This window comes from Malus sylvestris, chromosome 2 (genome assembly GCF_916048215.2).
Source record: "Malus sylvestris chromosome 2, drMalSylv7.2, whole genome shotgun sequence".
NCBI lineage: Eukaryota > Viridiplantae > Streptophyta > Magnoliopsida > Rosales > Rosaceae > Malus > Malus sylvestris.
The window spans coordinates 32,075,390-32,091,240 of NC_062261.1; the positions used below are offsets into that span (position 1 = coordinate 32,075,390).

General features: G+C 38.0%; 1 protein-coding gene and 2 pseudogenes across 1 annotated transcript in view; 1 reads left to right on the forward strand and 2 right to left on the reverse strand.

The window, feature by feature from the left end:
* LOC126582879 (uncharacterized) overlaps positions 1–15,851 on the forward strand; it is a 52,495-nt gene that overhangs the window by 11,072 nt on the left and 25,572 nt on the right. The gene's annotated exons all lie outside the window — the stretch shown is intronic.
* LOC126582841 (protein SUPPRESSOR OF npr1-1, CONSTITUTIVE 1-like) lies at positions 1,985–9,499 on the reverse strand (annotated as a pseudogene).
* Positions 9,530–11,741, reverse strand: LOC126582833 (disease resistance protein RUN1-like; annotated as a pseudogene).

The window sequence follows — 15,851 nt, forward strand, 5'->3', positions numbered from 1 at the left end:
GTTGTGCTACTGTGTTGCCCAGTTGAGTGTCAGGCATGAAGACAAGATGAAATGGGTTTCAAGACAAAGTAAAGGAAGGCAAATAAAAGAAAGAAAGGTTGCTCACCATGTGGGAGTATGGTCTCACCCTAAATGCACTAAGCTTTGATTATTAAAGGAAGAGGTATTCATCAATTTCCCCCCTGAACTTGTGACTATTGGCCAATTTCCCCCCTCAACTTTAATTTTGGCCAATTTCCCCCCTCAACTTTCATAATTAGTCAATTTCCCCCCTCAACTTTAATTTGGCCAATTTCCCCCATCAACTCTCATAATTAGTCAATTTGCACTCTACTGTTAATTTTTTTAATTTGATCATAATTAAACAAGTGTGTGTAAGAAACTAAATAAGATGTATGTTAATCATTTTCCTATGTCTTTGTCCTATTACAAATAGATTAAAATTTAGAATTTTACAATTTATCATAGATAATATTATTAGTCATAATAAATCAGTATAGAGTAATTTTATTTGATTTTTACTATACAAAATTGATAACGAAAAGGATTGATGTGTACATTTTTGTATGTGAATACAATTTTCTTTATAAAAGTGAAAGCTAAGTTCAAGTAAATTGCGGAGAATTGAGTTTTAGTGCAAAAATGGCTAGTCAATTCATAATTTTCGACTCCTTATTAAGAATAACCCATTTTATTGAAATAGGTCTGATCCATGAGTTTAGGATTATTATTTCTTCTTCTACATGATTTAAACCCGATTCATAACTTTTTCTTATAATCAACCGATATCACATACTAATTGTATTATGTTTTTGTACATTTTACCCTATATTATGCAGGTGAGTTTATATTAATTTTAGTACTTTGTTGGAAGTTATTAGAAAAATTGAAAGAAAAAAAATAGATGGAAAATTTAAAAAAAAATTAACAGTAGGGTGCAAATTGACTAATTATGAGAGTTGAAGGGGGGGAAATTGGCCAAATTAAAGTTGAGGGGGGAAATTGACTAATTATGAGAGTTGAGGGGGGAAATTGGCCAAAATTAAAGTTGAGGGGGAAATTGGCCAATGGTCACAAGTTCAGGGGGGGAATTGATTTGATTATTAAAGGAAAAAGCATGGGTCATACTAGGCAAAACCCATCAATTCATTTTCCCCAGTCATCATCTTTTGGGCACCTGGCTTTTGCCAAAGTCTAAACACAAATCCAAATCAAATACTAATGAACTACGCCGGTTTGATTCTGTTAAGGATACGTAGGCAGTCTGATATCAAAATTTTAGACGCAACCGTGAAGCTGAAGCGAATCCCTGGTTTATATAAACTAAATTCACTCTTGCTATCAAATACCAAAATGGCACGAAGCGGAAGAAAAATTTTCAAAGGGCATGAAGCCGCAGCAAATCTCAATGGCATGAAGCAGTATCAAGTATCAAAAGGGCATGAAGTCGTGACAAGACTTAAATGGCACGAAGCCACATTATACTCCTCGCCCGCACGAGTTAAAACTGCACAAGGCATTATTGCTCCAATGGCTTAAAGTCCTTGCCTGCATGAGCTAAAACTGCACAAGGCATTAAAGCTCCAATGGTTTAAAGTCCTCACCTGCATGAGCTAAAACTGCACAAGGCATCAGTAGCTCCTTGCCTGCATGAGCTGAAACTACACAAGGCATCAAACCTCAACAAATACATGAACTATGAGTGACTTGATCCCTCAACGAGGGTACGTAGGCAATCTAGGATTCTACCTAGGTGCAGTCACAAAATCAAACAAACACCAAAATCCTCAAGTTATGATTTATTCAAATTAGAATCAAAGGGTATTCCTTCCCAAAAGAAGGGTTGTAATTAATAGGCGCGTAGTCTAGAATGGGTCGAACTCGAATTAATAAAACCCTCTTCGGAAAAATGAACGAGGGTGAAATTGTGTCAAGTGAATTATTTGTTTACATATTATGTACAATTTTTGCACCAACAGTCTGTATCTAGTAAAAATTAAGAACTCATGGAGGGCTTTTTGACTACTGTCACTTCTTTTTCTGAGAGGGGGAGGGCCGAACGATTAGAGTTAGCGTGAGAAAGAAGACGGCAGCGGTGACTAGCCCCCTGTTGATTATTAACTCAAACATGTAGTCAAAGTCTAAATCTTTGGGCTACTTTGTGGTAATGGGAGGCAAACAAGATTTGTGCCTAATTTGTGCCTAACTCCTTTTGACTTGATGGTAGGCCTTTGGCCATTGATGTCTTTGAGAAGCTTTTCTTTGGCTATAAAAGGAGAGCAAGGTGCAACCCATAAGCATGGAGAAGTAGAGAAGAACAAGGAAGAGAGAAAAATAGCAAGAAGCCATTTGGCATAGAGAAGAATTTTCTCAAATTGTCTTGCTTTGTATTTTTGGTTTTCTCTTCCTATTGTAAGTGTGAGAGCTTGGGGTTATTTGGGTCTTTGGGAAATTGAGTGATAAACACTATTGTATGTTCTCATTGATTATAGTGGAATACTCCGTCGTCTCCAAACTGGATGTAGGCATTGCCGAACCAATATAAATCTTGGTGTTCTTGTTGATGTTGTTTTTATTCTGTTCTGTCTTACTATTCACTTACAGTCGAATGCCGCTTCCGCACAACAAGTGGTACCAGAGCCCAGTTCCGTGAATAGTGTTGGCGCTACAGTTCTGTGAACAGTGAACTGCTACATTATCTATGAACAGTATTGTACCTGTGAACAGTGCCGTATTTGTGAATAGTGCTGAGTAGATGGCTGAAGATAAAGATGAATCTGTAAGGAAGGAGTCAGCATCGTCTTCGTCTACATCCAATAGACATCCAACCACTACTACAAGGTTAGAGGTTGATAAATTCAATGGCTCTAATAATTTTGGTATGTGGCAATGTGAAGTTATGGATGTGTTGTATCAACAAGAGTTGGATATGGTTCTGGAAGATAAACCAGAAGATATTGATGACAAGCAGTGGATGCGAATTAATCTTCATGCTTGTGCTGCTATTCGATCATTCCTTGATAAGGAGTTGAAATACCCGTATATGAAGGAAACTTCTGCTAAGGAGTTATGGACGAAATTGGAGGAGAAGTATATGACCAAGAGCGCAGAAAATCGTCTATTCTTGAAGAAGCGACTCTTCCGATTTCAGTATCGTCCAGGTATCTCTATGCACGAACACCTCAATGATTATAATAAAATACTTGCTGATTTAGCAAACCTTGATGTGAAAATTCCTGACGAGGATAAGGCACTATGTTTGTTAAATTCATTGCCTGATGATTATGATCATTTGACAACTACTCTGTTGTATGGAAAATCCGAGGTGAAACTTGATGAGGTGTCTGCGGCATTGGTGAATCATGAGTGTCGTAAGAAGGAACTGAAGACTCACAATTCACAAACCGAGGCATTTGTTGCAAGGGGTCAAACAGAGGAAAGAAAATCTGGGAAGCGGGGAAAATCTCGTTCAAAGTCACGAGGGAAGTTTCCTGCTAAAGATGAATGTGCTTTTTGTCGCCAAAAGGGTCATTGGAAGAAAGACTGCCCCAAATTGAAGAACAAAGAGAAGGAGAAAGCGGGTTCTGAAGCAAATATTGCAAAATCTGGAGATGATGATGATTTCGAGTTTGCTTTGGCTAGTTCATATGCTGATGGTCACTCAAATGAGTGGATTTTGGATTCAGGTTGCACCTATCATATGTGTCCCATTCGGGAGTGGTTTTCTAAATTCGAGGAGCTGGATGGTGGAGTTGTTTTGATGGGTAATAATAATGCCTACAAAACACAAGGGATAGGCAAAATCTGTTTGAAGATGCATGATGGAACAGTCAGAGAATTAAGTGATGTTCGGTATGTACCGGATATGAAGAAAAATCTCATTTTACTGGGTGCATTGGAATCCAAGGGTCTCAAGATCACCATGGAGGGTGGAGTTCTTAAAGCTGTGTACGGGGCACTGGTGGTGATGAAAGGTACAAGACGAAATAACTTGTATTTCTTGCAGGGGAATACAGTTATTGGTGGAGCAGCTGTCACCGAAGCTGCTAACGCAGATAGCACAGACACCACGAGGTTATGGCATATGCGTCTTGGGCATGCTGGTGAAAAAGCGTTGCAAGGATTGGTGAAGCAAGGCTTATTGAAAGGTGCAAAGGCATGCAAATTGGAATTCTGTGAGCATTGTGTGTTGGGTAAGCAAACTAGAGTAAAATTTGGCACTGCTATTCACCACACTAAAGGCATTCTTGATTATGTTCACACTGATGTTTGGGGACCTTCCAAGAATGCATCTTGGGGAGGTAGCCATTATTTTGTCTCCTTTGTTGATGACTTCTCTAGAAGAATATGGGTGTACACCATGAAGCGTAAAGATGAAGTCTTGAAGATATTCTTGAAGTGGAAAAAGATGATTGAAACGCAAAGCGGTCGAAAGATCAAGACTCTCAGATCAGACAATGGGGGTGAATATAAGTCTGATCCTTTCTTGAAAGTTTGTCAAGATGAGGGTATTGTGAGGCACTTCACGGTTAGGGAGACACCGCAACAGAATGGGGTGGCAGAGCGCATGAACCGTACTTTGCTTGAGAAAGTTCGGTGTATGTTGTCTAATGCTGGATTAGGCAAGGCGTTTTGGGCTGAGGCACTCACTTATGCAAGCCATCTCATTAATCGATTGCCAGCTGCTGCGAACGAGGGCAAAACGCCCATGGAGGTATGGTCTGGTAAACCTTGTACTGATTACAAGTTTTTACACATATTTGGTTGTCCTGCTTACTATTATGTCAGAGAAAGCAAGTTGGATCCAAGAGCAAAGAAAGCTCTATTTATGGGCTTTAGCACTGGCGTGAAGGGATACCGACTCTGGTGTCCAGATGAGAAGAAATTTGTTGTAAGCATAGATGTGACTTTTGATGAGGCTGCTATGGTTAATCAGAACAAGCATGAAGGTGAAACTGAAGCGACCGAGACCATGAGTAGCTCAAAGCAGGTGGAGTTACTGAAGACTCCAGTTGTTCCAGTAAGGTCTGATGTTTCAAACACTAGTCCTACAGTTAATTCTGATGATGAGGACGAGGACGATGAAGAGGAGGCACCTACCCAAGAGCCTCCACAGCAACAAGACTATATTGCAACCAGAAGATCGAGAAGGGAAATCCGAAAGCCTGCTCGATTTACTGATATTGTGGCATATGCACTTCCCGTTATTGAAGATGATATTCCATCCGCCTACAAAGAAGCTGTCATGAGTTCAGAGTGCGAGTTGTGGAAGAAATCTATGGATGAGGAGATAAAATCTCTTCATAAAAATGAGACTTGGAAGCTGGTTCAGTTACCAAAGGGGAAGAAAGCAATTGGTTGTAAATGGGTGTATGCCAAAAAGATGGAATCTTTGGGAAAAGACAATGTAAGATTCAAAGCCAGATTGGTAGCTAAAGGCTACGCTCAGAAGGAAGGCATTGACTACAATGAGGTATTTTCTCCTGTAGTAAAACATTCTTCTATTCGTATTTTGTTGGCTTTGGTTGTGCAGTTTGACCTTGAGTTGGCCCAACTTGATGTCAAGACTGCGTTCTTACATGGTGATTTGGAGGAGGAGATTTATATGTCTCAACCAGAAGGTTTTAAGGTTGCTGGAAAGGAAAATTGGGTTTGCAAATTGGAAAAATCATTGTATGGCTTGAAGCAGTCTCCAAGACAATGGTACAAGCGATTTGATAGATTTATGATCGGGCAGAAGTACACAAGAAGTCACTATGACCATTGTGTATACTTTCGCAAACTACAAGATGGAACCTTCATTTATCTGCTTTTATATGTTGATGATATGCTTATAGCATGTAAGAGCAAAGTGGAGATTACAAGGTTGAAGACTCAACTAAGTAACGAATTTGAGATGAAGGACTTGGGAGAAGCTCAGAAGATACTAGGTATGGAAATTGAAAGAGATAGAGCGAAGGGCAAGATTAGTCTGTGTCAGAAGCAGTATTTGAAGAATGTACTACAACGTTTCAGGATGAATGAAAATTCAAAACCGGTTAGTACACCTCTTGCCTCTCATTTCAAACTTAGCGCTTCTATGTCTCCTAAAACTGTTGAAGAGAGTCAGTACATGGCTCAAATTCCTTATGCAAATGTTGTTGATAGTTTGATGTATGCTATGGTGTGTACTAGGCCTGATATTTCACAAGCTGTTAGCATTGTCAGTAGATATATGCATAATCCAGGAAAAGGGCATTGGCAAGCTGTGAAATGGATTCTACGGTATATTCTGGGTACTGTGGATGTTGGTTTATTGTTCCAGCAGGATAAAGTTACTGGTAAATGTGTTGTTGGATATGTGGATTCTGATTACGCAGGTGATTTGGACAAGCGTAGGTCCACTACTGGTTTTGTATTCACTATTGCTGGAGGTCCAGTAAGTTGGAGGTCGATTCTGCAATCTACAGTTGCTTTGTCGACTACTGAGGCAGAATACATAGCTGTGACAGAAGCTATAAAGGAAGCCATCTGGCTTCAAGGGTTGCTTGATGACTTAGGGGTTCAACAAGACCATGTGGATGTTCATTGCGACAGTCAGAGTGCTATTCATTTAGCAAAGAATCAAGTTCATCATGCACGTACGAAACACATTGACGTGAGGTTCCATTTTGTTCGTGAGGTTATTGACGAGGGAGATATTCTTCTTCAGAAGATTGGGACCGCTGATAATCCTGCGGATATGTTAACAAAGCCAGTTTTGTTGCTCAAGTTTAAGCACTGCTTAGACTTGATTGGCATTTGTAAAATTTGTTGATTACCCCATGGGGGATTGGGAGACGACTATTAGGAGTTCTACTTAGAGGGTTTGAGTTAAGGTGGAGATTGTTGATTATTGACTCAAACATGTAGTCAAAGTCTAAATCTTTGGGCTACTTTGTGGTAATGGGAGGCAAACAAGATTTGTGCCTAATTTGTGCCTAACTCCTTTTGACTTGATGGTAGGCCTTTGGCCATTGATGTCTTTGAGAAGCTTTTCTTTGGCTATAAAAGGAGAGCAAGGTGCAACCCATAAGCATGGAGAAGTAGAGAAGAACAAGGAAGAGAGAAAAATAGCAAGAAGCCATTTGGCATAGAGAAGAATTTTCTCAAATTGTCTTGCTTTGTATTTTTGGTTTTCTCTTCCTATTGTAAGTGTGAGAGCTTGGGGTTATTTGGGTCTTTGGGAAATTGAGTGATAAACACTATTGTATGTTCTCATTGATTATAGTGGAATACTCCGTCGTCTCCAAACTGGATGTAGGCATTGCCGAACCAGTATAAATCTTGGTGTTCTTGTTGATGTTGTTTTTATTCTGTTCTGTCTTACTATTCACTTACAGTCGAATGCCGCTTCCGCACAACACCCCCTCCATCCTCCCAGATGGCAGTTATTGCCTCTGGCACTCGCTGCAGCAATTTTTTGATCAAGATCCTTCTGTTGCTCTTCTTCTTTGTCTGAAAAACATACAAATAACAGAAAATTTAGAGAAAAATGAAATGAATACGGGCAGACCCCTAAGTGCTTTAATGGAGCATAATTTACCTGAGTCCATGATGAGGGTTTTCAACCATTTCGGCCTACAAAAATCAGTATTTTTCATTTCTGCTTCACTGAACCAGCAAAAGTGATATTCTCCTGATATATGCTCCAGCGGTGACAAATCTCCACCGATGACAAATGGATCATTAGGATCTGGAGTGGTGTTGTGTTGGGTACTCATCTTGTCTTGGAGCTCTTGCACAAGCTCAACCCCAAACTCCTTTACCCGAAAAGACTCTCTACGGCTCATCGTCATTACGGAAACCACCACTTCATCTCCACATTCTAATATTATTGTTTGATTGTCCATTTTCCAATGGCTCAAACATGTTATGTCTTCTCCTGCCTCACTTCGAAAACGGTGACGGTAGAATCGTGGGCCATATATCCATTTCATACCCTTGCTCTTGTTACTCACTTCAATACTCATTACTGGATTACCCGAATATATCAAATTATGGTTTGCAAAGATAACAAAGATGTTGAAGCCTTGAATTTTGTGACTTGAAAGAAAAGGCACAATAAAAGATATTGAGGACTTTGTACTTTTATAGCTGAACCGGCCAGGAATCTCATTCCCCTCAAAAAATGTGTTGTATATACCATGTTGATGCAGTCCCTGTGTACATGGCACCTATATTAGGAAATTCTTTCCAATAAGAGAGAGAGAGAGAGAGAGAGAGAGAGAGAGGCACCTGAACGGGACTCCAAATCCAATCAACATGTTTAAAATTTTGCAAGCCGAAACGTTTCCTCATTTCCAAGTTGTGCAAGCTGAAAAGTTTCATCATTTCCAAATCAACTCTGCCAATAGGTTCCAAGTTGTCATAGGACTCGCACTCAATTACATTGTGATTCTCACCCACACAGGTCAATGCTCTCAACTCATTGGCTTGATATGTTATAGTTTTTAATGATATGCAACCCTCTACATCAAGGAGTCCAATTTTCGGCAACCCCACTAGTGATTCGAGCCTCTCACATTTCGATAAAAAGAGAGAATCGAGCCTCCTCAAACCTTTGATGAAAACAGGTAGGCTAGAAATTGGATTACCACCTAAAAATAGTGTTTGCAATGAGGATAGATTACTTAAATCCGTAGGAAAGGCATCATCAGAAAGATTGCACCTACTAAGGTTTAACTTTACTAAAGAACATGGCAAATAAGTCAAGATACTCGAACTTGTACCAGGCCGTAATTCACTTAGAATACCATCTGTTTCAAGAACTTTCACAGATTCCATCTTCTTCATCTTCTCATCAAGATTTGAGCAACCAGATAAATTGAGTGTTTCAAGTGATTTTAGCATGCACATGTTAGGAAGCATCCTAAGATTCTTGCAATCCTTCATATTCAAGTACACAAGTCTCTCTAGGTTTCCAATGGATTCATGAACATCAAGCAGGCTTTCGCAATCTACAAGAATCAATTCCTCTAGATTGGGGCAGTATGAGAAGTCCATGGTTTGTCTAAGGCCATGAGAATGGCTCACATCAAGGATCTTCAATGAAGGAAGAAACTGCAGGAAAAAAAATTAAAATAAAGAAAAAAAAGAGAAATAATATTTGTGGGATTAATTCTAACATATGCAATTGGTCAACGAATCAAAACTTAAAAAAGCAAAAGAAGGAAAATGAATTGAGATGCGTAAAGTAACATACTTTTGTTCCTTTGTAGACTTGTGTCAAGTTACTATATTGCATTTCAAGAACAATTAGGCACTCCAAAGGAAAATCAATGGGTATAGAATCCAAAGGAAATTCAGGCCAACACAGTCATCTTAATCCTGTAGGGAAATTTGCGTAACATCCCTCTAGCCGTACACGTCTAAGATGGAGTAGTTGTAATTTGTGCATCCTTTCAAATGCATTGGTTTCAAAGACTGTTTCATTTGTGTTTATTGGACTGTTTGCAGGATGCCAATGCATGTCCAGGAAAAGACCTTGGATTCTGTGTACCCTAAAGAAAAAAAGGGAACAACATTAATATGGATAATTTTCACAAGAAGAGAAAAACATATATATATATATCTAAAAGGCATGTTTCTATGTACAATCTTTTCCCTCAGTACTTGGAAGGAATCCTTACGACGCCATAGTCGACTACGTTTCTCAGGCTCTTCTGATTCTAGGTGAACTATTTCTCTTCCCATATCATGAATCAGATCGTGCATGTTCACCTTGTTGTCTCTATCAATTTTCACCAAGCATCTATCAATGAGATTTTGAATGCCAACAGTTGTATAGAAATCACATCCATCTAGTATTCTAACAATGTAGTTTTTGTCCCTTCCTATTAGGAAACAAGCAATGTGGAGGAATAATTTCCGGTCATGGTCATCTTGTAAACTGTCATAGCTTATTCTTAGTTTATTCATGATTTCGCCATTAGGAATAACTTTTAGCTTCTCTAATGCACTTTCCCACACACCCACACTTTCACCTAACAGAGAAGAACCCAAAACTTGAAGAGCTAATGGCAGTCCTCCAGTATGTTGCACTAGCTTTTTTGAATATTCCATGTAACCTTCAGGCGGATGGTCCTGGCCAAACGCATGCCAGCTTAAGAGCTCCAACGATTCATCGTAATCCAAAGTTTCAACTCCGTGGACCTTAGTAACTTGATGCGCCTTTAGCAACCTTTCATGCCTTGTTGTTATGATTATTTTGCTTCCGGGATAAAACCGATCTTTCATCCGTAGTACTGCATCTAATTGGTCCATATGGTCTACATCATCAAGAACAAGAAGAACCCTTCTAGAGCTTATGGCTCTTACAATCTTACTTATTCCTTCACTGACGTTGTGCACTTTCTCCTCCTTCCCCTTCAAAACATCATAAAGAAGTTGCATTTGCATTTGAACTAACCCGTTCAGTTGACTTGCCGTTTCTCTGATATTTTCAACAAAGCTGCTCCCTTCAAAACTTGTAAAATTTGAATTGTAAACATATTTAGCAATTGTTGTCTTCCCTATTCCAGACATCCCATGCACAGCAACTATACCAACATCACTTGATCCATCTTGTAACCATAAATTGATGTGTTTGACTCGAGATTGGATTCCAATCAAGTTGGATTCAACACCCAAGGGCGTGCGAATTAGCTTGTCACCAATCACCTTGACAATTTTTGTGATAAACTTCGACTCATACCTACGAATTTGTAAAAAAAAGAAATATAAATCAAACATGTTGTGTACCTAACAAAGTTACAAAGGTAACAACTGGAAGGATGCTAAACTTACACATTATTTTGACAGCATATCTTAATTAGTTAAAAATAAAAATGAAACTTTGTTGACAACATGAAACAAGGGAAAACGAAATTATGAAAGTTATTATATGCACTTTTGGTAAAAGAATTCTTGTATACACAGAGGTCAAGTCTAGATAACCAAACTAGTTTAAACTGAGAGGGGATTCGAACTCGAGACCTGTAGAACACATGGGTTTAGAGAGACAAGAACAAATTGTTCATGTGAAACAAGAAGGCAAAACAAATTGTTGGTTAAAAATAAATTAACCTTCCAATATTGACACTAGAAAGATAAAAGAGAGCAAATGAAAGTTACCCATCAGCTTGATTTGATAAGACCATCCCTGCTAGATCAGCAAGCTCTGCAAGTGCCTCCCTCCATCCCCACACCTTGTTCGGCGACTGAGTTTTCTCGTGTCTTGCAAATGCTTTTCCGATGCTTTCCGTCTGCTTCCTCGCATGGGATGGATCGACATCGTAGAAGACTGGTAATACTACATGGTCCGAGGTAGTCCTCTTGCGTTCAAGGATCATGACAAGCTCATCAAGGCACCATCTGGATGATGTGTAATCTTTCGAAAACACGACAACAGACATTCGTGATTGCCGGATTGCTTTCTGTAGTCCTGGCTTGATATCTTCTCCTCTCTCAAGTTCGTCGTCATCTCGGAAGGTGAGAAATCCTGCGTTGTTCAAGGCTGTGTAGAGGTGGTCGGTAAAAGTCCTGCGAGTGTCTTCGCCTCTGAAACTCAAGAAAACATCGTAACGGTAACCCCAATGAGTGTTGGAATCAGAGGATGTTCCTTCTTCCTTGAGCCGCTCTCACAAGCGCCATAGTTTACGATCGATGAACAAACAAAATAAATGCTGTGTCTTTGCCAGGGAAATATTTAAGGCTCTAATTGGTTGGCTCATTCCTATCTACTTCATGGAAAAATTGCAAATGAAAACCCGTCTCATCTTTTTGTAATTGAGTCATTTTAGTCAAAGCAAAATTACTTGGGTCGTTTTAGTCAAAGCAATTATTATTAATTGGGGCCTTTTTTTTTGGTAAATAATTGGGGCATTTTAGTTAAGTAAATGAAAACGCGTCTTAAAGCATTTCTCATAGAAAGCATTTCTCATAGATATGTCAAATGTTAATTTGATGATAGATATGGCAATGTCATTTTTCTTTTTCCAATCAATATGATTTTTAGTTATAAATGATATTTGTATAACTCATTTTAAAAAGAAATCATTGTAATTTTTTATTTTATTTTCAAGCCTTACAACTCAAAAAAGACATATACAAACTCAACAAAGCCTTCCACACTCTTGCTCAAGAGAGTGAAAGCAAAATCGTATTACATGGTTCAACAAACCTTCAATAGCTACAACACGTAGATTGTCGTCTACACTCTTGCTTAAGAGCGTGGAAGAAGAATCGTATTATATGGTTCAACAAACCTTCAACAGCTACAACACGTAGATTGTCTTCCACACTCTTGCTCTTGCTCAAGAGTGTGGAAGCAAAATCGTATTATATGGTTTAACAAACCTCCAACAACTACAATATGTAGAATGCCTTACATACTCTTGCTCAAGAGTGGGGAAGCAAAATCTATATATGTGGTCTCTCCCAAATTTTCTCGTCCATAGTTCACAAAAAAAAAAATTTATGCCAAAAAAAAATCCGAAATTAATTAATTAATTGTTAATTATTAATTAATCAATTATTTAATTATTAATTATGACATGTGGAGAAGGTCAACAAAACTTCAACACATAAGGGATAACTACAACATGTAAATTGTCTTCCACACTCTTGCTCAAGAGTGTGGAAGCAAAATCAATTTATGAAATCCTATAAAATGCTTCCCACACTTTGAAGAGTAGAGCTTCCCACACCCTTGAAGGGAGGGAGCTTCTCACACCATTGAAGGAAGGGAGCTTCTCACACCCAAGGGAGAGAGCTTCTCACACCTTTGAAGGGAAAAAGCCTTCACACACTTTAAGGGAAGAAGCCTCCCATACCTTAAAAGGAGAAAGCTTCACACTTTGCCTAACTACAAAAAATTCAAAAAGCCTTTCACACTCTTGCTTAAGAGTGTGGAAGAAAAATCTATTTATGTGGTTCAAAAAAACTTCAACTGAAAGCTTTAACAAAAAATTCAAAAAACCTTCAACACTCTTGCTCAAGAGGCTAGAAGTAAAATCTATTTATGTGGTTCAAAAAACTTTAACCGAAAGCTTCAACAAGAAATTCAAAAAGCCTTCCACACTCTTACTAAAGAGTGTGGAAGCAAAATCTATTTATGTGGTTAAAAAAAAGTTTTAACAAAAAAACTTCACCTACAAAGTTTCAACCAAAAAGCTTCACCTACAAAGCTTCAACCACTCAAGTTATGTGCCCAAACGAAAAAGCTTCAACCATTCATGGTATGTACACAAATAGTATCAATCATGGGTATAAAGGTATAAATAATTATTTGAATATTTTTCAAAGAGGAGTATTGTTGGATTTGTAATAGAGATAAGGTACAACTTATTTGATTAACGAGTCTATTATTTTGTTTGACCTCAACTCATTTCACTTAAAAATCGAGCTTAAATGCGCAAAAAACACTACAACATAACTGGTCTTTTGCGGCGCACAAAGACCGCCGTAAACAGTTATTCACGGTGTGAGCTCCCAAGCAGTAAAAGCCCCTGTCGTAAAAGATGTTTTGTCAAATATGACGTACTCTAGTAGTTGTGAATAATTTAAGTAAAACACGCCGTAAATGATCTTTAAGACGTGCATTGCGCGCCTTAATTGGTATTAGATATGACATTAATGGAGTATTGTAATACTGCAAAACCAATTACGGAATACATATATGCCATAATTTATATTAGATACGACATTTATTGAGTGTCATATCACTGTAAAGGCTATTACTGCATATGTTGTACATCGTAAAAGAATACTACCATCAACAGTTAATGTTGATTTTGCATGCCGTAGTTTACATTCATTTTAATTTTTATTTTAACAAATCATTTTAGATAGACCTCACTTCATAACATCTAAATTAATATTGAAATGAATACAACAGAAAGATAATAATCATCATAAACACATTAAACTCCAAATACTTAGATTAATTAGTAAATATTGTCAATTACAGTACAATTGGAAGTTTTGGCACAAACAAAAAATCTGAATTGTTTTGTTGCTCTTACAATTGATGCACATCCTAAAGTTGACAGAGGTACCTAATGATGACTACAAAATAAAATCATACCAAAAAAACACAAAGTAATCTCTCAAGCACACCCTCCATGTCCATAGAGCAACCAATTTGATCACAAAAGAGCACCATACCAACAAAATACAAAGCAACTCGTTTAGTGTTGTGCTAATTCTCAAACCTGTAAGACCACAATATATTTAGCTAGTAAGTGATAGAAAAACAAGAAAAGGAGTGTGCCATGAGGCAAGAGGAAAAGAGGAGATAATTTAGAGGCTTACTGAAGAGCATCAGTTGCGACCTCAAAAACGAACTTCTGTGTGACGACAACTACCCGCCCAATTATGCGAATAGAATAAAAATCAGTTCCACAAACAAAAACATCCTTAATCCATAATCAAATTGTAGCCATGAATCTTAACCAATTTGTCAACAAGAAAGTATGTGCTTATATCAGAATTGAATTTCACTTCTTCGATGATAAAGCATGTACTCATGTATTAATAATATCAAGCATATAGTAAATTTGATTAAGCAGCGGTCATTTACCATACATATATTCTTAGAGGTCAAGGCAACTGTTATGTGCCTTCAAGCATCCATGTGATGATAATATCGTATACAACAAATCATAGTCACAACTCTTGCCAAAAAACAGCCTCTCGAACAGATAATGATAATAGAGATCTTATTTAGAAAATGTAGCATGCAATCACTAATGCGAAACCATGGGCAGACCATGGTATGCTAAGGCAGCTGACAATCACAGAAATATCTAAGAACATGTAGAAAGTACAGTGAAGTTCACAGTTTTGCAACCTCATATTATTCACATTTAAATAACAACAATTTCTCTGCCAAAACCTTAGATGATTCGCACTCACCCAAACAATTCATCTAATGACTCAAAAATCCAGCTAACGCACCTCTGCAACCTTCTCTGTCTCTTCAATTAAACTAGTCCAGGCATCGAAATCCAAGGAACTGGCCCTCACAATGTTCCACAGTCCATCTTCTTGGACAGACATGGCTGCAGCAAAAGAAAAGAAATAAATAAATATAAGAAAACATGTAAACTGTTAAATGAAGTAAATCCAGCAGCACAATACAGTTTCTTAGGAACTATACGGAGGATAAGAGAAAATTGGATGAAATTCAAAGCGATCTTAGTGAAATCTGAACCCCAATTAACAGATAGAAAAACCATACAACTATCAACTATCAACACTGAACTGCCATGTAGCACAATAATCTACCAATCACGAATCAATCAAAAGACAGGAAAGTGACTTCGGCGAAACATATTACAGCGACGATAAAATCACCATACCATCACAACTATCGATCATGTTGTTCATAACATATCAAGATAAGAAAAATAAGGGAACTAACCTGCATAGAACCTCCCAGTGAGATTCTGAAGCGCAGCTTGAGCATGTTCTTCCTCCCTAAATGAACGTACATATTACTAACCTAAAACACAAACACACAATCCCAATCAATTAGAACCTCCCTTTCGCTTTAGACTTCTATCTAACCGTTCAAAATGGTATCACCATATGCATGGTAGTGGACATATACCCCCCCCAGAGACAAAGTGAAATCGACTTCCCAATGATACAATGGTAGAAATTTTCTCAAAACAGAAGAATGTTTCAATACAAAAGAATGTTTCAATACAAAGTGGCCTAACAATCTCTCTAGAATAAATTACACAAGAACTCGGGTTCAATACAAGTTAAGTATCACATAGAAGAACCCATGGTCACTAATTTTAATAGATACTTGGTTAATAGTCAGCTGAAATCTAAAGTGAAGG